At 40.2% G+C, this 22,959-nt stretch overlaps 1 protein-coding gene across 1 annotated transcript in view; it reads left to right on the plus strand.

Annotated features, from left to right (window-relative positions):
* Nucleotides 1–6,039: 6,039 nt before the first annotated feature.
* Nucleotides 6,040–22,959, plus strand: part of NR1H3 (nuclear receptor subfamily 1 group H member 3) — a 54,271-nt gene continuing 37,351 nt past the window's right edge. Inside the window, exon 1 of the mRNA XM_060763462.2 lies at nt 6,040–6,283. The gene's annotated coding sequence lies outside the window, so the exon portion shown is untranslated. The remainder of the gene's footprint in view (nt 6,284–22,959) is intronic.

A 22,959-nucleotide genomic window follows, 5' to 3' on the forward strand; every position in this document is an offset into this window, starting at 1 on the left:
GTCAACTTGAGTCTGAAACAACTTGAAAGCACACAACAACAACAACAACAATCCTATCTCATCAGCCAAAAGCAGGCCCACACTTCCCATTGAAATACTAATAAGTTTATATTTGTTAAAATTGTTCTTCATTTTAATTATTGTATTGTTTTAAGTTTTTTTTTCCACTACAGATAAGATATGTGCAGTGTGCATAGGAATTCATTCATGTTTTTTTCCCAAATTATAATCTGGCCCTCCAACAGTTTGAGGGACTGTGACCTGGCCCTCTGTTTAAAAGGTTTGAGGAGCCCTGGTGTAGAAGATCCAGACTAGGAACCCATGACTCAATGACATTTTTAGAAATAGAGACTGAGACAAACAGTAGTGTCAAGAGATGAAGCTTGACTGACAAATTAAATATTAACTATTTCAAGTTCTTGGATCATTCTGATAGAAACCAATAGTCTTCTAACAACAATATGCAACTTTCTCCTGAGATTGGTTTCTCCACTACACCTCATAAAATTTCATGAGGAGGGGAAGTGCAGGAAATGGCAGGACAGTTAGCTTAACACCTTTCTGGATCAATTGGTGAAAGCTCTATTAAAAACAACATTACCAAGCATATAGAATAATGTCTAGCAGTAAAATAAACATTGCAGCATAGTAAGTTTGTAGACTGTTTAGGGTGTTAGTATGCAGACAGGATGTGTGTGGATACATGCTTTCCACTCATCTGTCAATTTATGGTGACATCATGCATTTTATAGGATTCTTTTTTGAAAGGAATACTCAAGGGGTTTTCGCCTATTTCTCAATTCCCTGAAGGTACCAGATCCTGTTTGATGTTGGAACGGCAGGGCTATCCCTGGTTAGTACATGGATGGGAGACCATCAAGGAATACCAGGTGCTGTACATTATATTTCAGAGGAAGGATGGTATGAACCTAGTAAATATTATATACTGTGTGTTTATTTTCAAATAGCTTTTTGACAAATCCTCTCACTAAAGGTTCCTGAGTACAAATTCTTATATGGATCTGTAAAATTGCAACCAAGCTGACCAGAAGGCAGAGAGGAAAACAGTTACCTAGGCAGTAGATTTTGATGCCATGAAAAGGGAGCAAAGTGTTCATTATTTACTTAATTATCAGTACGCTTTCATAACTAGAAATGGAGAGATTCTTGGGAGACTTTATGTTCATGTGTGAAAATACCTTGAAATTTGCACTGTGATATGGGAGAACCGATATATTGGTTTCTCAAAGTTGCCTCAGGCAGTTCTCACCCAATGTACCTCCATTGGAACCTTTAACAGTCTCATTAAACTACAAACCCCAGAATTCTGCAGGAGGCAGAAACAGGATTTAAAGTAGATTCATTCTCTAATGTGATGAAGTAGTAAGACATGGAGCAAATAGCAGGAAAAGCGCTTCCACCTAAAGATTAGATAGAATTTCCTGATTGTAAGAGCTGTTCAGCAATGGAATATACTGGCTCAAAACAAGGCAGTCTCCTTCTCTGGGGGTTTTAAAGCAGAGGCTGGATGGTCATCTAGTAGGGGTGCTTTGATTCTATGTTCCTGCAGGGCAGGGGATTGGACTGGATGGCCCTTATAGTCTCTTCCAAATCTAAGATTCTGTGATTCTATGTCAGGTCTTGTGCCCATCCTGAGCTGAAAACAGTTGATAACTGGGAAATTCTCAGGATGGAAGGATGCAAAGAAATAATGTATTTGAGGTACTAAACAAAAGTCATTGCAACAAATTCTGAAAGGAACTCTCTAAATTCAACACATAGTTAAATGTGTTTGGAAGTGTAAAGTGAGGGAAAACAATTAAAAGAAAAGTTAAAATACACATTGGAGATGTCTGAGCTTAGTGCAATTGCCCAGGAGACAGAATTTGGGACCATGAATGGTTCAATTCATCAACTTAGTGCGTAGCGGATATGAAGATTCCACATGGGGGAGCTTTAGGAAAAGTTTTAATCTTGAGGAAACGGCTTCCACACAAGAATTAGATCAGTGGTTCTCAACCTGTGGGTCCCCAGATGTTTTGGCCTTCAACTTCCAGAAATCCTAACAGCTGGTAAACTGGCTGGGATTTCTTGGAGTTGTCGGCCAAAACACTTGAGGACCCACAGGTCGAGAACCACCGAATTAGATCAATTTGTGGACCATAACAGTGTCAATGGTTACTAGTGATGCCTCTTCTACACAATTGCCAGGACTCTTCCTCTGTAGGCCAGCTGCAAAGGGCTGCCATAGCAGGAAGAATCTATTGACCTCATGTTCTATTTCTGGGCTTTTTATTGGCAACAGTGGAAATAGGATGCTGGACTGGTCTATGCCCTTGGTCTGATCCAGAGAAACTTCTTCCCAGCGTGACACAGTGATGTGTCTCTGGTGACCCAGAAGTGACTGAATGTTACTTCCAGTTTTGATTTCAGAAAACGGAAATGGAGGGGACAGGAGTTGTGAGGGAAAATGATTTTACTTATTAGATTTTAGGGGCAGTTTGGAAGAGCTTGGAGTGATTTTCCATCTCCTCCTCCTCCTTAATTTGGAAAGTCTTTTAAATTTCCAAGGTCTTTAGAATCCACTAAAACAGCTTGGAGTTGCATCTATTCACCAAGGTACAATTTGTCCACCTGGTGTGAAAATTACAACTTCTACCAGGAAGAAGCAGGAAGGACACAAAAGGAAATAGGGTTTCATGTAATGAAACCAAGAGTAATGTACAGAAGTGAAGGATCACAAGTGCTGGAAAAACTCCTCACCCCTTAACAATTTTATTAGAGGTTTACATGCCACAGTTAAGGGAGCCTTTTCAAACAAATATCATGAGATTGGAGGGTTGACCATGTTTGTGTTCCCGCTATAGGTGGTTATCCTGGTAGCCTTTCCTACTGTTAAAAACATATTTTTACGCATTCTTTTCTCCACAAAATATCGTTTGTCAAAGCTATGTGGAAACTGGAATCAGGAAGTTCAGCTATTAATATTAGTGGCTTTGAGGGATCAAACTGTAGTAAAATGAGAGAAGGTGTGAAAAAATGAGAAAAACCATAAGAAGCAGTAATTTAATTGTATAGTAAGACTGGCTAGCTCGTGGACAGTGGGCCAGGAGAGATAGGTGTGCAGGTATCTATACCATTGTATTTAGTACTTAGGACAGGGCTGGGGAAAGTCCAGCTGATTGGACACATGTGGTCTCCAGCTCCTTTTCTGTGTCAAATGAAGGCCCCTTCCATTATAGAATCAGAGAATAATAGAATTGGAAGGGACCACATGGGTCATCTAGTCCAGTGGTTCCCAACCTTTTTTTGACCAGGGACCACTTTCACCAGGGACCACTCTCCAACATTAGTACTAAAAGGGTTACAAATCAGTTTTTGGTCAACTTTAGATTCAGTGTGGTTATTAGGAGTGCTGATTCAGAAAATTGCATTGGATATACCACATCAGCTGTAATTTCAGAACATATGCCATCCATTAGTCGCCATCTGCTCACCCACAGAAAACCATATTTAACAATATAGAGCCGATGTGATCTATCCAATGCAATTTTCTGAATCAGCACCACAAGTAACCCCAGAAACAGGCCTAGAAATGAAGACACCAAGGTGCCACATGGAATGGCTCTGCTCAGCGGGAGGGAGGAAGAGGAGAAACAGCAGTCAGGAGGCTTGTTGTTGCATCTTTCCTGGGTAGTCAGCCTCTCGTCTTCCAACATCCCTGTTGCCTTGGCACTATAAGAGGGTTTCATGAGACCAGTCTCTCTCATTGCAACAGTATAGTAGTGATTAGATCGCGGACCATATTATAGTTATCGGGGACCGCTGGTGGTCCATGAACCACAGGTTGGGAACCACTGATCTAGTCCAACCCCCTGATATGCAGGAAAAGCACTCCCCAAACAGAACAATTTTCAACACCCCCCCCCCCCCCCCAACGGTCAAAAACTACTAAAGGCTGCCCCAAACCACAACTCCTTTGGTCCCCCAGTCACTTAAAATAGAGGGAAAAGCCCAACATTCATAGCATCACTAAGATGGAAGGAACTGCAAGGGCCATCTAGTCCAATCCCCTGCTATAAAGAACTCGCCTGAGAGGTAACCATCCAATCACTGTTTAACGACATCTAATAAAGAGGAGTCTCACTCTAGCACCTCCTGAGGCAATCTATTCCACTGTTGAACTCTTATAATAAATAACCTATTTCCAATGTTTTAAGTGAAACACCCTTCCTTGTAATTTGAATCCTCATAAGAGCAAGAAACAAGCTTGCGCCATCTCCTACATGACATCCCTTCAAATATTTAGTGATGGCTATTAAATGACTAAGCTAAAGATATCCAACTCCCTACGTTCTTCCTCAGTTGAAAGCAAAACCCAAAGTGGCCTCATTTCACTTTTGGTTTCATTGTGGCATCACACATCTGCAGATGCGAGAAAAAATGCTGTCCCCATCACAACAAAGCTGTCTACCCCTTGCTTCGGAGATACTTGCTTTGGGGGAGGAAATATCCTATGCTGCTCCCTTAGTTAAACCTGCTAGAACTATTTTCATCACTACCTTCACTGACGTGGAAATTTTGTTTTTGTTGTTTATTCATTCAGTCGCTTCCGACTCTATGTGACCTCATGAACCAGTGCATGTCAGAGCTCCCTGTCCGCCGTGGCCATCCCCAGCTCCTTCAAAGTCAAGCCAGTCACTTCAAGGATAACATCCATCCACCTTGCCCTTGGTCTGCCCCTCTTCCTTTTTCCATCCATTTTCCCCAGCATCATTGTCTTCTCCAAGCTTTCCTGTCTTTATGTACTTCATCTTTGCCTCTAATATCCTTCCCTCCTGTGAGCAGTTGGGCTTTATTACCTGAAGTATGGACTGGTTGATCTTCTCGCGATACAAGGCACTCTCAGACTTTTCCTCCAAAACCACAGGGGTGAAAAGGATGGGATATAAATATCTGAAATGAATAAAATAAATAATAAATATAAACTAAACCAGCCACTAGGTGACGTTCAGGAAACACTTACTGTTTCCTGAACCATTGATCTAAGGCAGTGTTTCTCAACCTGGAGGTCAGGACCCCCGAGGGGGTTGTGAGGGGGCTTCAAAGGGGTCACCAAAAAGCATCAGAAAGCACATATCTCTGATGGCCTTAGGATCCTCTTTGGCAGAGAAAGTTGAAGATCTCTCTGCCTGTCCTTTGTTTTTGGAAACAGATGACAAATCTTCCCACCAAAAGCCCTCCTCCAGCTCTCTGAATGTAGATGAACTACAACTTCAAAACTCAAGATCAAGGCCTACCAAGCCCTTCCAGTATTTTCTGTTGATTTTTTAATTTTTTTTATTATTTGTCGTGTCAGGGCAACCAGTCAATTATATTACATTTCTAACAGATTAAAGCAAACAAAAACAAACAGACAAAATACAAAATTTGTGAGTTTGGTATTTGATTAAATGTCCTTTGACTAGTATCTGGCCACTTGGAGTGCTTCTGGTGTTGCTGCAAGAAGGTCCTCCATTGTGCATGTGGCAGGGCTCAGGTTGCATTGCAGCAGGTGGTCAGTGGTTTGCTCCTCTCCACACTCGCATGTCGAGGATTCCACTTTGTAGCCCCATTTCTGAAGGTTGGCTCTGCATCTTGTGGTGCCAGAGCGCAGTCTGTTCAGCACCTTCCAAGTCGCCCAGTCCTCTGTGTGCCCAGAGGACTGGGCGATGCCTGGACTTGCCCATGGACACAATGGGTTAAGAGAGGCGCCTCTCCAAACTACAACTCCCAGGATCACACAGTATTGAGCCATGACAGTGACCAGAGGTGCATTAATTCTGCAGTGTAGGTGCACCTTGAGGCAAAGCAGCAGGTGTTCTGGCAATGGCCTCTCAGGGATGCGAGATGATGAGGAGGAGGAGGAGGATGCCCCCCTCCCCAAATGAGTGCCTGCGTGTGCGCATGCGCACGCCTTGTTTATGGGTTGTCATGCCGGCCACGCTGCCAGGATGTAGAAATCGGGAAAGCCGAGGGGGGTGGAGTTGGGGAAAGTTCAGGCATGTGACTCTTGAGTAAGGCTGCTCTTGCTCGCGTTACATCACTCCCTGTCAGTCCCTCGCGTGAGCCTCCCCCCTACTTTCTCCTCCTCTCCCCTTCCCGAGGCCAGAAGTAAACACTGAGCAGGAGCCCGGGATCTCTTTTCCCTTCCCGCAGAACCCTCGCCGTCTACACCGAACGAGAGGAAGCGGGTTTGCCGCCTGTCGGAGCGACTCGCCCCTCCCCTTCCGGCTGCCCGCGGGTAATTACTTTCTGTACTCTGATTGGAAACGAGCGCCTGCTATCTTTGAGACGGAGGGGCTTACCTTTAGTGTCTCTCGCTGCATCTACACTATACAGTTAATGAAGTTTGACATCGCTTCGACTGCTATGGAATCTTGGGAGTTATTGTTTCACAAGGTGTTGAGTCTTCACTGCCAAAGAGTGCAGCTGGAGCCTCACCAAATCGCAGCTCCCAAGATTCCATGGCAGCTAAAAGTGGGGCCAAACTGCGTTAATTCTGCTGTGTAGATGAGGTGTGGACAAGGTAAAGGCAAAGGTTTTCCCTTTGACATTAAGTCTAGTTGTGTCTGACTCTGAGTTGTGGTGCTCATCTCCATTTCTAAGCCGAAGAACCGGCGTTGTCCATAGACACCTCCAAGATCATGTGGCTGGCATGACTGCATGGAGTGCCATTACCTTCCCGCCAAAGTGGTACCTATTGATCTACTCACATTTGCATGTTTTCAAACTGTTAGGTTGGCAGAAGCTGGGGCTGGCAGCGGGAGCTCATGCCACTCCCCAGATTCGAACCTGCGACCTTTCAATTAGCAAGTTCAGCAGCTCAGCAGTTTAACCCGGGGCTCCTACTTCAAGGTAAACCCCACCTGTTGGCACTGAGAGTGATGGACATGTGTGAATGAGGAAGTGGGGAGGAGTTAATTCATGGCCTTGGATGGGTGCATCTTCTATATATTGAAGATGAATCGAGTCTGACACCACTTGAACTGCCAAGTCTTAAGACTAGGGAATTGTGGTTTGGTGAGACACCAGCACTCTTTGGTAGGCAGGTTTAAAGGCCTTTCAAAACTACAACTCCCAGGATTGCGTAGTACTGAGCCATGACAACCAAAGGGGTGTCAACCTGCATTAATACTACTCAGCCTCAGCCTGATGAGTGGACGCTAAACCCGGAGCTCCCATGAAGGGGAAAAGAAAATAAGAAAATTAACTATTAGGAATGGACTCACAGTGAGTAAAAAGAGACTTTCTGCCTGGGTGAGTTGTTAAGCCACCCATAAATTTCTTTGTTGTCGGGAAAGAGAAGATAACAAGGTAAAATAAATCACTTTCGGTTTTGCTCCTGGAAGGCTGGAAGGCTGAGCGTCTCTCAATGGTGAAAAGACCAAACTGAGACTAGCAACTCAGCAAACTTAGCAAAGAGTGGCAAAGTAAAGCTTTATGAAACGAGGGAAGAAAACCCAGCCCAAACAGAGAGGAAGGGCTGAGCAAAGACAAATTAATTATTACCTACGACGCCGACCCTCCCCCTCCGATAGAAGCTGGGAAAGAGCACAGGAGACAGAATCGGCTGAGTATCTCGCTGATTGCTCAACCCAGGGAAGGAGCTATAAATCAGCCACAATGGCAACAGCACGAAATGGAGGAAAGGATGAATCAGAGGAAATCACAAATAAAGAACTACTACAGCAGATTCAAGGGATCAAAGATTTGATCTTAAACAGCACTCAAGAAATTACAACTAAGATCACCGGACTAGAAAATCAAATAAAAAATTTACAAGCAACCTCACAGAAACTGGAAAAGAAAAACCAAGACTTGGATGTAAGAGTAACAGCAGCAGAAGTACAATTGGTAGCAAACACAGCAGAGATAAAACAATCTCAAAAAAGCCTTCAAAGAATGGACTTGAAGGTAATAAATTTAATGGACAGAGATAGAAGAATGAACATTCGAATAAGGAATTTCCCAGAAATAAATGGAGAAAATCCTGGGATGTTAAAAAGAGAAATAATGACATGGCTTAAACAGAATTCCGAAACAGACTGTGAAGAAGCCTGGTTTGAGAGAATCCATAGAGTGGGATTTAAAAAAACAACCTCTTTTCCTCGCGACATTTTGGTCAGATTTGGGAATTATTACTACAAAGACAAGATAATGAAAGCACTACGAATACAAGCATCCTCACTAAAATACCAAGAGACACCGATACAGATTTTTCCAGATCTGTGCCCTGAAACTTTGGAGTGGCGGAAATCCATTCGCCAATGTACCACCATTTTACAAAGCCAGAAAATTCAGTACAACTGGGGTTACCCGGTTTTCTTGAGGTTTCGCTGGAGAAATAATAACTATAAAATTACGTCTCTAGATCAAGGTCTAGTATTGCTGAATGAACTGAATTTGACAAATGGGACAACAGATACAACACAGATAGAAAAGAAGGGAGGGGAGAAAGAGAAAGGGAAGCCGGATCTGGCGACTGGAAAAGAAGACTAATATGGACCAAGACAGGAATGAAAAAGACTGTGAGAAGGATTGACTAATCATTAGTATGAAATATGTAATCCTACTAGTTAAGGCAATATAAGAATACCCTGGGAGATATCGGAATGGGTGCACTCAGATGGAGGATGGGTCCTCTCCCCCCACCCCACAAAATGGTTTGGAGTAAACCAGGTTCAAGACAAGTAGTCTTTGAACATCGTGGGGTGAAAGGAATAGGGGGAGAAGAGCACTTCACAAAGGAAGGGAGGGAAGGGAGGAAGAGGGGGGGGGAAAGCAGTGGGGAGCACGAATTAGGGACCAGCCAAGTAAGAGGATAGGTAGAATGGTAAAGAAATGGGGGAACACCTGAGGATCGTATCTTTGAACTGTAAAGGTTTGGGCTCGATTTATAAAAGGAAAACCACTGCAGATTTGATTTATAAAGCTAAAGCTCATCTTGTATTCTTACAAGAGACACACCAATCCAAACCAAAGGTGAACGAGCTTAAGATGCGGGGATCTGTAACGTATATAAAATCATATGGAACATCTAAATCGAGAGGTGTGGCAATTATAATCCAAAATCAATGTGGTTTCAATATAAAGGAAACAAAGATAGATGAGCAAGGAAGATATATTATCATACAAGGGACGATGGGGAATGAGGATTTCACTTTTGCTAATGTATATGCTCCAAACACTAACCAAGCGGAATTTTATGAAACAATATTTAAAGAAATAGAGGGAATACAAAAAGGGTATTTGATCATAGGAGGGGATTTCAATGGAATAATGGATGAGGAAATGGATAAATCCCACCACACAAAGAAAGGGAAAATGCAAAATAGAACAACTCTAAATAGAATAATAAGGAACAAAAATATGGTTGATATTTGGAGAACGTTAAGGGGGAATGAGAAAAGATTTACATTCCATTCGACAGCTCATCAAATGTTTTCTAGAATTGATTACTTTTTTGTTTCACAACAGGTACTACCCAAAGTTCTAGATACTAGAATAGGGGTAATAAGATGCTCAGACCATGCATTAATAAGCTTGGATCTCCAAATAAAGAAGGATTATCAAACATATAAATACTGGAAGATAGGAAATGCAGTATTAGAGAATAGTAAGATAGTGGGGAAAATAACCAAAGAATTAGGAGATATTTGGGAAATTAATGATAACAATCAATGCTCTTATGCAACTGTGTGGGATGCGATGAAAGCAGTATCAAGGGGCCTGTGTATAAAAGAAGCATGCAACCTAAGAAGAGAGCAAGAAGCAGAGAGAAAGAAGTTAGAATTAGAAATCCAAGAACTAGAAAAGAGATACATAAAGGAAAAAGATAAACAAAGTTATCTTAAAGCAATGGCCAAAAGGAAAGAATTGGATAAACATGACTTGGAAAAAGTACAGAGAGATTTAATATACACAAAAAGGGAATATTTTGAATATAGCAATCGGAACTCTAGGATGCTAGCTAAAGCAGCACAAGAGAAGAAGAATAAGAACACAATTGGAACTATAAAAGATAAGTGGGGTAGGGAAATTATATCAATGAAAGAAAAGCTAGCTGTCTTCTAAGAATTTTATCAAAAATTATATACAGCAGTGGATAACCCTAACAACAAAATAGAAGGGGTTATAGATAAATACTGGAAAATAAAATTACAGGAGATGGATAAAATGAGTATGGAACAATTAGTATCAGAAAAAGAGATAGGAGACGCTATAGATAAATTGAAAGGAGGGAAGACTCCTGGAATGGATGGCCTAGGACCGGAATACTATAAAAAATTTAAATCAATTTTAGTACCAAAATTAAAAGAACTATATAATAGGATAATGGAAGGAGAACAGATCCCTTCATCATGGCAGGAATCAAGGATCATATTAATTCTAAAAACAAATAAGGATCCTAAAGATCCTGGTTCATATAGACCTATTGCCCTTATAAATCAGGATGCTAAAATATTGACGGCAATAATGGCAAAGAGATTAAATAACTTTATATATAATTATATTAATAAAGATCAATGTGGATTTATTCCTGGTAGACAAATGTCAAACCCAGTGGGAAGAGTACTAAATGTGATTCATTCAATTAAGAAAAAAAATATTAAAGCAGGGATATTGGCCCTAGACATATTTAAAGCATTTGATTGTGTCTCATGGCCGGCATTAAAAAAAATATTAGAAAAATTTGGTTTAGGAGAGAGATTTAGAGGACTGATTGAGAGACTATATTCAACCAACTATGCAACTATACAAGTAAACGATGGCCTTACTGGGAAAATAAGATTGACTCGAGGAACAAGACAAGGATGCCCTCTCTCTCCTACCTTGTTCGCAATAGTTATAGAAATGCTAGCAAATATGATACGAGAGGATAAACATATAAAGGGGATAGGGAAGGAGGGAAGATACAAGATATGTTTATTTGCAGATGATACACTACTAACTTTCAGAAATCCATTAGAACAGATAAAAAGAATAGAAGCACATTTAACAGAGTTTGGAGAAATTACAGGCCTTAAAGTTAATTGGGATAAATCGGAAATCTTATTATTTAACCACACTAAAGATGAGGAAGTAAAATTAAGAGAAGGGAGATTGGGCAGATTAAAAATAAAGAACTCAATAAAGTATCTAGGAATTAATATTTCTAAAGAAATTGATAAATTAGAAGAGGAGAATCTAATCAAATTAAGGAAAAATGTGAAGGATACTCTGGCTAAATTTGCTAAGCTCAAATTGTCATGGTTTGGTAGAATAGCTCTAATAAAGATGAAAATTTTACCTAAAATAAACTTTTTGTTTAGGATGCTACCTATTAAAATCTCAGCCGGAGAAATTACAAAGTGGCAGAATATGATAAACACCTTCTGCAACGAGAACAAAAGAGTTAGAATTAACAAAGCAAAATGGTATAAACTACAAAAGAAGGGAGGTCTGGGGATACCAAACTTAAAACTATACTATATAGCAAACCAGTTAAGGTATATTGTTGAAGGGATTATGGGTCAAAAGGATTTAGAATGGTTAGAAGAAGAGAGTGAAGATATAGATATGAAACTAGAATATATTTTCTTTATAGGGAAAACTAGGAATCTAGACAAGAAATGGTATAACAAAATAGACAACCCTTTTCTAAAAAACATACTGGGAATATGGTCTAAATATGAAGAAAAATTAATACCATCGATATCCCCATTAACACCGGTGTTGATTACAAATAATTTCCCCATAAATCTCAAAAAGGAGTTGGAAAGTGAATTTAAGGAAAAAGGAATAACGAAATTAAAAGATTGGGAATCAAAGATGAAAAATATAGATGAGATAAAGGTCCAGTTATTAGGAGGGAACATTGGATGGTACAAAGTTCTACAACTTGAAAGATGGTTAAGGGAAATAAGAAAGAAATATAAAGGAGAGAGAGAACTTACCAAATTTGAAGAAATGATTAACCAAAGGGGAAGTAAGGAAGGAAAAGAAAGAACAAAAGGTATAACAAGTGATATCTACAAAATGCTGCTGGAAGGAGTCCAGGAGGAGGACCACCTTAAAAGAATGTGGGAGTTAGACTGTAATAAAGTAATAGACCCACAAAACTGGAAAGGAATGTGGAATATGCGTATTTTAAAAAATATGTCAATAAGAATAAAAGAGAACTATTATAAAGTGGTGTGGAGGTGGTACCTCACACCAATCAGATTAAATCAAATTGACAAGAAACATTCTAAGCAGTGCTGGAGGGGCTGTCAAGAAACTGGCACATATATACACATGTGGTGGTCTTGCAAATATGTTCAAAAATTTTGGGAAAATGTATTTCAAGAAATAAGAAAAATCACCCAAATAGAGATAACAGGAACACCGGAGATAGCACTGCTGTCATTTATTGACAATGTTAAAATACCAAAAGAACTAAAAGAATTAATTGCCAATCTGGTCACAGCAGCAAGATTATTAATAGCTAAAAAATGGAAAGAAGGAGGGGAGTGTCAATTGGAAGAGTGGTATAGGGAGATCTGGGACATCGCAATAAATGATAAACTGACAGGAAACATTAAGGTTAAAAGAGGATTATCAAAAAAAGATGATTTTGGGAAGATTTGGGGGAAATTGATAGAATATGTATATATAGAAGGTAAGGGGACCAAACCTGTAATAGAAACAACTGATTTTTGGGAATAAATATTGTAATTGGCTGGTCGGGGGTGAAGGGTTAGCACTGGGTGACTGGATGTATTGAAAAAAAATGTCCTTTGAAAAATAAAAAATAAAATGTTAAAAAAAAATACTACAGTGTAAATCAGGCATGGGCAAACTTCGGCCTGCCAAGTGTTTTGTACTTCAACTCCCAGAAATCCCAGACTGCTCCCTGGTTGTTAGAATTGTGGGAGTTGTAGTCCAAAACATCTTTGTCCGTGCCTGGTGTAAATGCACTCCATGCTGATGGTGTTCTTTATACAAAATGGAAAAATAATGGTTGTATATATATATATGGAGTTAAAATGGCTGGAAGAAACATTAACAACCTTAGATATGCAGATGATACCACTTTGATGGCTGAAAGTGAAGAGGAGCTGAGGAGCCTTCTAATCAAGGTGAAAGAAGAAAGTGCAAAAGCTGGGTTGCAGTTAAACATCCAGAAAACCAAGATTATGGCAACCAGAGTGATTGGCAAATAGAGGCAAAAAATGTGGCGACAGTGACAGACTTTGCATTTCTAGGCACGAAGATTACTGCAGACGCAGACTGCATCCAGGAAATCAGAAGACGTTTACTTCTTGGGAGGAGAGCAATGGCCAATCTCGATAAAATAGTGAAGAGTAGAGATATCACACTAACAACGAAGGTCCACATAGTTAAAGCAGTGGCATTCCCCATAGCAACCTATGGATGTGGGAGCTGGACCATAAGGAAGGCTGAGTGAAAGAAGATAGGCGCTTTTGAACTGTGGTGCTGGAGGAAAATTCTGGAGTGCCTTGGACTCTCAGATCAAACCAGTCCATACTCTAGGATACGATACTGACTGACTGCTCACTGGAGCTGTAGTTTGGTGAAGCACCAGCACTATTTGGCAGGAAATGCTAAAGATAATGGAAAAATATGACTCCCATGATCCATAGCATTGAGCCAAGGCAATTAAAGTGGTGTCAAGCTGTATTGATTCAACAGTGTAAGGTGCACCCCAAGACACGAGTATCAGAGCTCTGAACTGCAAATCGTGATTAGCACTATAATTACATCATACCTTGTATGCACAGGCAAAAGCACATACAAGCCTTCCCAGGCCACTGTTCCCAGTTACACTGGACTCCAGTTTGCAGACTCCCCCACCTACTTGGAGGAATTCTGGGTATGGCAGTCCACCATATCTGGAGGTCCAAGGGAGGGACAAAGCTGTCCTCTCCCATCCCTTTTCACTTTTTAAAAGTCACTAGGATTACATTTATATAAATAAAAATGTAATGTTGGTTTGTGGGATTAACATAACTCAAAAACCACTGGAAGAATTGACAACAAAGTTGGACACAATACACCAGGGGTCCTCAAACTAAGGCCAAATGCAGCCCTCCAAGGTCATTTACCCGGCCTTCGCTTAGGGTCAACCTAAGTCTGTAATGAATTGAAAGCACACAACAACAACAATCCTATCTCATCAGCCAAAAGCAGGCCCACACTTCCCATTGAAATACTAATAAATTTATATTTTAAAAATTGTTCTTCATTTTAATTATTGTAGTGTTTTAAAGTGTTTTTGCACTACAAATAAGATATGTGCAGTGTGCATAGGAATTCGTTCATTTTTTTTTCCAAATTATAATCCGGCCCTCCAACACTTTGAGGGACTGTGACCTGGCCCTCTGTTTAAAAAATTTGAGGACCCCTGCAATACACTATCAGGCCAACAAGTGACCATCACTCATAAAAACACTGAAAAACACAGCGGAAGGGACTTCAAAAGCCAAAAAAGCAAAAAGACTCTACAGCGCATGCACAAAAACAACTCCCCCTGGCAAACAAAACACACAATAGCACACCCACATTCCTAGACCACCCCCTTTAGGAGAAGAGGATGATCCAAATACACTGCTTCCAAAATGCAAGCTTTCTTCTCCATGGATTTCTTTTAGAATACCCCAATCCCTGCATATTTCCAATTTTCTATTCCTGGACTGCAACTCCCAGAAATCCTCCAAATAGGTAGATTAGATAGAGATAGATTGGTAGGTAGACAGATCAATCAGGAGGACTGTAAGGAGTTGCAGTCCAAGAATAGTTAGAAAAGGAAGAAAGGGGAGAGAGGAAGGGAAAGAAAAGTGGAGGGGGGGGGGGGAGAGAGAGAGAGAGAGAGAGAGAGAAAGAAGGAGAGAAAGAAGGTCAGCCACAGCAACGCATGGCGGGTACAGCTATTCACTTATAAAACAGTGAAAAACACAGCAGAAGAGATTTTAAAAGCCAAAATATAAAAATTACATTAAAACACATGCGCAAAACCACATATATACACATATACACAAATATATATACACATATATACAGACACAAAACACATATACAGACACAAAACACATATACACAGACTGGGCCACAGCAACGTGTGGCAGGGGACAGCTAGTCAAGAAATAATCTTGCTGCTAGAATGTATGCTTTTAATTTTGACAATAATATTTGTTTATCTTAAGAAGTGAACAATATAGTTTGAGAGAGAGAGACACAGGAATATATATGTATGAATAACTGACTTCTTTTTACAGCATCCATACTCACTTAGGTTTCTTAAGACTGTGGGCTCTTATTTGGAAACAACAAAGAAGTTGGTGGTTGTCTCTAAAGCTCTTCTCATCCATTCCTATGTGGTAATGCCCAAGGCAAGACAGTGCAGCAGACAAAACAGCAATAATAGCCAGTGATTACAACATGAAGGATAGGTCTAAATAATCTGCTTGACCCAACAAAGACTGGAAGTGGCATGAGTTGACTTCCAGTCCACACCTCCTAAGTTCTTCCATGACTTTTTAAAGGATGAAGATTATTTAAGGGTTATCTCTCTAGTTTACAGGTCACTAGTTTTTCTCTCTTAAGGTTTTCTGTCTGTGTACTGCTGGGTGGGTGTGATAAATACTTGATTCCTTCTGGGTTGCCTGGCTGAGATTGGACTAGGGGGCACTGCTTTACAGTAGCTATGGTCCTTCCTGGAAAGACCCATAAGGTGGTACTAGGGGATGCCTGCTTGACCCCATGGCCATTGACCTGTGGGGTCCTACAGGGCTCTGTACTTTCCCCTATGTTGTTTAACATCTACATGAAACTGCTTGGAGAGATCATCCGGAGTTTTGGAGTTCATATAATCCAGACAGGGGTGGCTCAACCCATTACGCAAAGTAAGCATTCACAGTATAGTTGATTTTGCCCAGGGGCCCTCTTGAGGCGCTCTTGGGGGAAAATAGACCTTGACATATGCGAGTTGTAGTTACTGGGATGTATAGTTCACCTACAATCAAAGAGCATTCTGAACTCCACCAATGATGGAATTGAACCAAATATGGCACACAGAACTCCCACGACAAACAGAAAATATATATCAGTGATTGGTGGGGGGGTCGCCAAAATACTGTTTGCTTACCATTGAAAATTACCTAGGGCCACCTCTGAATCCAGATTACCAGATTAGATTATATGAGTTTACACTGCCATATAATCCAGTTCAAAGGGGATAATCTGGATTTTATATGGCAGTGTAGAAGGGGCCTCAATGTCAGGCAGCAGCATGGCAAACTTTTGGATTGTCTACATGGATGAAAAAACTTGTACTCACCTAATATTTGGTGATGGCATTAACTCATTCTAAGAACCTCATACCTGGTGATAGCATAACACCCAGGGCCCTTCCAGACAGGTCCTTTATCCCAGGATCTGATCCCAGGTTTTCTGCTTTAGACTGGATTATATGCATCTGCACTGCCAGATAATCTGGGATAAACGGAAAACTTGGGGTCGGATCCTGGGATAAAGGGCTTGTCTGGAAGGGCCCTCATTCAGTTCTTTTTCATGTCTTGGACTTAAATATGAGTGAAGAGGATCAGCCTTTTACTTTGAACCTTTTCAGAAAAACCTGGGTTATTTTTTGTGTGCCTGAGGTCCAAATTGACCAGTATTGAGCTGCGGGCTGAGGTTTTGGGTGGGCGGCACAGGTAGATGGGAAATACCATGATCGGTCCTGCTATGAAATGCTACTAATTTCTGTTTTGCTGGCCAGGTGACCGAAAATAATGCAAAGCATAGCACATGTGATCATTTTTAATAGGGATGTGTGCAATGTTAGCGAAGCTACTACAGACAGGAAAATGTGAAGCGTATTTTTTCTTGTGTAGACATCTTTGCCTCAACTGGTTTGTCCTCTTCCTCTGGCTCTGAGTTTGTGGCCAGGGTTGAGACATCAGCAGATGATGGGAAAAGCTGCTGTTGACATTCCTTTAGGCAATGCTTAAAGGTCACACACTTTAGTCAGGTAAGGCAACTCCATTAGGACTTGTAGCTTAAACAGTCAAAGTGAGTGGCTTTATTAGAGGCTTATGCAAACACAGCAAAACTCAGTTCCAGGAGGATAAAATTCAAGGCCCTTGCCTTTTCCATAGAAACATTTTCCTTGCATTTACTGTAATTATCTAATCAGTTAGAAGCAGGAATATGGAGGAGAGGATTTCTAGAAAGTGAAAGAACATTTCATAATTTGCGCAGGTCAGGGTGCTGCAGCCGTGGGTAACTGGGAAGATAATAAGGAGAGGTCTCTTTCCAAGAAAGTTCAAGGAATGATTATGTTTGTTTTTCTTGTTTAATTGCACTACTCTATTTTTATGCTACATTACCCAATACAGCTGATTTCTAGTAAACCCTCAGGATAGTTCTGGTATCCTGTACACAGTTAATTGGGAGTAAACACTATTAGGTATAGTAGTTATTAAGCCCAACTAGTATACATTAGTTGAGCTAATTAAAGTTTCAAACGTGCTATTTTTTTCAAATTTCAGTGGAAATGTGGTTCAGTGTATCTCTTCTAGTGGGATAAACAAGTGGATTTGTGCCAACAGGATTTACTTCATAGGGAACATGTATAAGACTGCATCGAGCATATACCACAAGGCTCCTTGTGTGTGTGTGTGTGTGTATTTCTCAAGCTGCTGTTGTTTATCAAACTTTTGGAAAATTCTAACTAAAGTGACACTAAATTTACAAACTCAGTAATATCCAAAATCCCAATTGAGACAATTTCCTGGCCCCCAAAGTTTGATGGAAATGTTTTTTTAACTGTGCTCCAGTCGCTGGCAGAATAGACCTATTCTCCAAAGAGCTGATGCCCAGTAAAATAAGTTGTGAGGTGCAGGTGAGGAGTTATAATAATGGCAATAATGTTACAATCATCACTAAGCAGCATTCATGAATGTGCAACAGAACTGGTTATTTGGTATAGTACAAATACTTTGTAGCTGATAGAGAATACTGGTCTTTGTATAAATCATTTGGCCCATTAAGTTTTTGGACTGCAACCACTCTAACAACCACCATGTCAGACTACATAGAAAAGCCACTGAAATCCACAAGCATGTGGAAAATTTCAACGGAAAGATGAAAACTATGAAAATGAACAAAATCTGGCTACCAGTATTAAAAAAGCATCTAAAATCATAACAGTAAATAAAGAGGAACACTCTGAAAACAGGAGAATTCAAGACATGAATCAGGGCTAGCTAACACCTCCCAACAAAGGAAGCAGCCAGGCTTTGAACTTGCAAGGCCATTCAATGCTAATCAAGGTGGACAATTGCAGCATTCACACGTGCCTCAAGCAGACCAGAGTTCTTTCTCCCACCCTGGACATTCCAAGATATATAAACCTCACTTGCCTAGTTTCCAACAAACTTCACAACCTCTGAGGATGCCCATCATAGATGTGGGTGAAACGTCAGGAGAGAATGCTTCTGGAACATGGCCATACAGCCTGGGAAACTCATAGCAACCCAGTGATTCTGGCCTTTGACAACACAACCCCTAAGATTTCTCACCAATGCTTATGCTGGCAAGGGTTGGTGGGACTTGCAATTCACCAACATGAGCACCTCATGATTCCCATCCAATATTTGTTTAATTGACTGAGATTGACTTCCTTAGACAAATAATGGATTATGGAAATGTTCCTTTTTGTTTGTATTTCCACGTTAAAGAAGTATATTATTTATTAATATACTTTGATTCTTTCATTATCTTATTTAATTGGAATGAGAGGACATGTCCTGCCACTGTTAACATCCCTTTTGGAGCTTTCATCCTTAGTCAACTTTGTGTATGTAGTGTGGCATAGAAACTCCAGTTTAATTCCAGTGCTAAGGATCAAACTGAAAACAAAGGTAAAATTTTTGGCAAAGCATTACAGTTCTGTGGTTGTTGGGCTCTATTTTCTGTGATAGGAACAGCCAGGTTTGTGTATAAGATGTGTTGGATGACCACATTTATAAAGGTACGGATGTTCTAATCAGCATTGGGAGGTTGCTGGTTGAAGTCTGGCAAACACATTGAAGCAGGAAGGTCAGGGCTTAGAGAGAACCAAAGGATGCTCCAAGTACTCAAAGCCATCTTGGAGAAATTTGAACATTTTTCTTTTTACTTCCAATGTGCAAGCTCTAATCTGAGCTCTGTCACTGACTAATTGTGAGCAAAGGAGAGTGATTGACTAAGTTGCAGGGCAATTTTCCATCAGGGCGTTTGTCGTGATGTCAGACGTTGAGGGAAGAGAATGCAACTTGGCAGTTCAAAGTCTGCAGAAAGTTCATCTTTATCTTTGAGCTCATGCCAGAGGAGTGAGGTTAACACATATTTTCTGGAATGCTGGTGGTTGCAGAATGTGGAAAAGTTACTTCTTTGGACCGTATCTCTCAGAATCTCTGATCAAAGTGGCAGAGGTACTTAGGAATTGTAGCGAGAAAGTAACTTTTATAAAGATGCCCAAACTTTCTTACTGATATATTCTTTCCCTATATTTGAAACTGGGTCCTGCAATTTTTCTCTTTAGACTATCTTTAAAAAACAAAAACAGTGTTTTAGTGTACAGTATTACAGTAGAGTCTCGCTTATCCAACATAAACGGGCTGGCAGAACGTTGAATAATTAGGAGGTATTAGGGGAAAGCCTATTAAACGCCAAATTACGTTATGATTTTACAAATTAAGCAACAAAACATCATGTTTTACAACAAATTGACAGAAAAAGCACCAAAACATCACAATGTATTGAAACAGCTGTGGATTCGAGCAGGAGGCGGACTGCATTGGATAATACAGAATGTTGGATGAGCAAAGGTTGGATAAGCAAGACACTATCTCAGTTTCTTTATGAACAAGAGCAGGCAGGATGTTTTTTTTTCTGACGTGCATTTTTTTCTGTGTATTGTTATTAGACTAAAAGGCTGGAACATAGATTATATTACAGTAATCCAGCACAAAATTAGGATGTAAATAGGGAAGTACAAATCTAATTCCTCCAAAGAAGGGCTAGAGTAAGGTATTTATATTAGGAGCCTCTGGTGGCGCAATGGGTTAAACCGTAGTGCTGACAGGACTGAAGGTTTGAATCTGGGTAGAGCACAGATAAGCTTCCTCTGTCAGCTCCAGCTCCTCATGCGGGGACATGAGAGAAGCCTCCCACAAGGATGGTAAAACATTAAAACATCCAAGCGTCCCCGGGCAGTGTCCTTGCAGACACCCAATTCTCTCACACCAGAAGCGACTCGCAGTTTCTCAAGCTGCTCCTGACACACACACACACAAAATCAGTGAATCAAAACCTATTAGCCAATACCAGAAACCTCAAAATGTTACCTCTTCTAGATCATGTGATTTTAATGTTTTTATTAGGTGGCTTTAATTTTTATGTTTTCATGTTTAAATGTTGTTTTATCTTAGGGTTAATTATCTTATTGAATTTATGCATACTTATATGTTTTATTTAGATTTATGATTAGGTTTTTATGTATGTAAGACATTTAATTTTGCCATTATTTGTTGTAAACCACTTTGAGTCCATCTTCTCCCCCACCCCAGGAGCAAGAAAAGCAGTATATACAATAATAAATAAATAAATAAATAAATAATGGCTAATCTGCATGTTATAAACCTCCCTTTGGAGTCCTTTGCATAATTTGTACACCCCAACAAAGAAGGCAGACTTCACATTGCATAAAGAGTGCACAGTCTATAGATAAACTGGTTCAGGTTGCTTGAAGTCTTATTTTGTGTGGTTAAATATGATTGCCATCGTCATTTTTGTGAGCTAGTATGGTGCAGTGGGTTGAGCATTGGAGACTGGGTAAATCACAGTCTCTTAGCCTTAAAGGGAGACAAAGAAAAATCTTTGTCAAACAAGTCTTGCCAAGAAAATCCTATCACAGGTTTGCTTTGAAGTTGCCATAAGTCAGAAATGATTTGACAGCACATAACAAATATGAGATTACCTGCTTCCACTGGGAGGTTTCAGACAAAACAGTAAAAAAATCCTATGTTTGTGCCCATGTTAATACATTTATTTCACATGCAATTATTTTGTGGAACTGGGCTAAATTATCATTTTGAGTATATTGGGTCACAGTGTTGTCCTGTGATAGGTGAAACATACAGTATGTGTTTCACCTATCACAGGACAAGTCACAGTCTTGTCCTTATCAATCCCTAGTAAAGATAATTTATACAGTATGTGTTAAGAGTCATACAACACTTGATTCCTTTAATTGAAAGTGGCTTCCAGCCATTTACAATATTAGGAGCCCCTGCTGGTGCAATGGATTAAACCCTTGTGTTGGCAACATCCCTGGGTAACGTCCCTGCAGATGGCCAATTCTCTCAGACCAGAAGCGACTTGCAGTTTCTCAAGTTGCTCCTGACACACACACATACACACACACAAACTACAATATTGTTTCTGTCTGATTATATTTGTGTGTGTGTGCCTAGATAGGAGATGGTGAATCCCAATGATTACAACTCCCATGAGTTGTAGCATTGAGCCATGGCAGTTAATGTTGTGTCCGATTGCATCAGTTTCAAAGCATAGATGTATCCTGACTTAGTCACAGTCTTGTCCTTATCAATGCCTGGTAAAGAGAATTTATACATTTTAAGCAAAATTTCAACTAGAAAGCAACTTCCAGCTTTTCCTCAGAACAGCTTGCTGGGGTTTTTCAAGGTTGAAATTGTTTTCAAACTGTTAGCTCCCCATGTCAATCTACCTTGTGTCTGTTTACTGAGGATGAGAAGAGATAGAGATACTTCTTGGTCCCTCCTCCATGTGGTTTTCCTTGAAGGGAAGAATGCTAATAGGATCTTTCCTGTTTGAATCCTCTGACAAAGTTAAAGTCATGATTGCATTTCCTGATGACTGACCAAAGGTCAGGGCTGATAGCAACAGTCAGACCCAGCACTGGGTTGCAGCGAGAGCCAAGATCCCAAGGTTACTACAGTTCAGTTTCTGAAGGTAGACCCTCCTCTCTTCTCTCTCTCTTTCTCTGTTGTCTGTCTGTCTGTCTAAATCTTTCTCTCAGACCTTCAACTCCCACCCCACCCCTTTACTACAGAAGCAATAAGCAGTCAGCCATCCAGATGTGGAAAACTTTCAGATACGTAAGCTATCTCTTTTTTGACTTTGTCTCTTATCCTTTGGGTTTGGGAGCCAAGGAGAAGACTCTATGGGGACTAAGGGTGGATCATTTTGGAAAAGGGAAACCATCAGCAGAAGATATTTCCTTCTTACATTTTTAGAGATGCAAATGAGGCAACAGTTTTAAGGAATTAGCCATATTGGTCTGTTTCAGTATAAAAAAGGAAGGAAAAACAAGTCTTGTGATTCCTTGTAAGACTGGCTAGTTTCTTTTCACCCTAAGCTTTCACAGACTCCTGCTTGCATCTGAAGTCCATCTGAAGAAGCAGGCAGTAGTCCATCAAAACGTATGCTAAAATAGGTGCTGCAAGACTGCTTTTTCTTCCCTTATTAATATGAAGAAGTCATTTTAAAACTGAAACAAGGACTTGATTGGTTAGTGGGGTTTTTTTTGGAAGGTTGAGGGGGAAGTAGAGACATCCTACTTGAAGTATCTTTTGTCAAATATCTGAATTGTGGTGCTTTTAAACATTATTATTGCTACAGCCTTTTTCTTTTTCTTTTTTTGCTTCTGTCATTAAAATACCCTTGCTAGCCTTTAATACGAACTTAATGAAAATAATAAATATATTATTCTATAAGATGACACAGGAATCAGTTGTTTTTGCTTCAGGAGAACAGTTTGGCCACTACCCCTATGACAATTGGGGTAGTGGCCAAACATTAATAAGAGTTGGGGAAGTGGTGATCAGTTTCTAGAAAAATAGATTAATT

The sequence above is a fragment of the Anolis sagrei genome, chromosome 1, assembly GCF_037176765.1.
Source record: "Anolis sagrei isolate rAnoSag1 chromosome 1, rAnoSag1.mat, whole genome shotgun sequence".
In the NCBI taxonomy this organism is placed as follows: Eukaryota; Metazoa; Chordata; class Lepidosauria; order Squamata; family Dactyloidae; genus Anolis; species Anolis sagrei.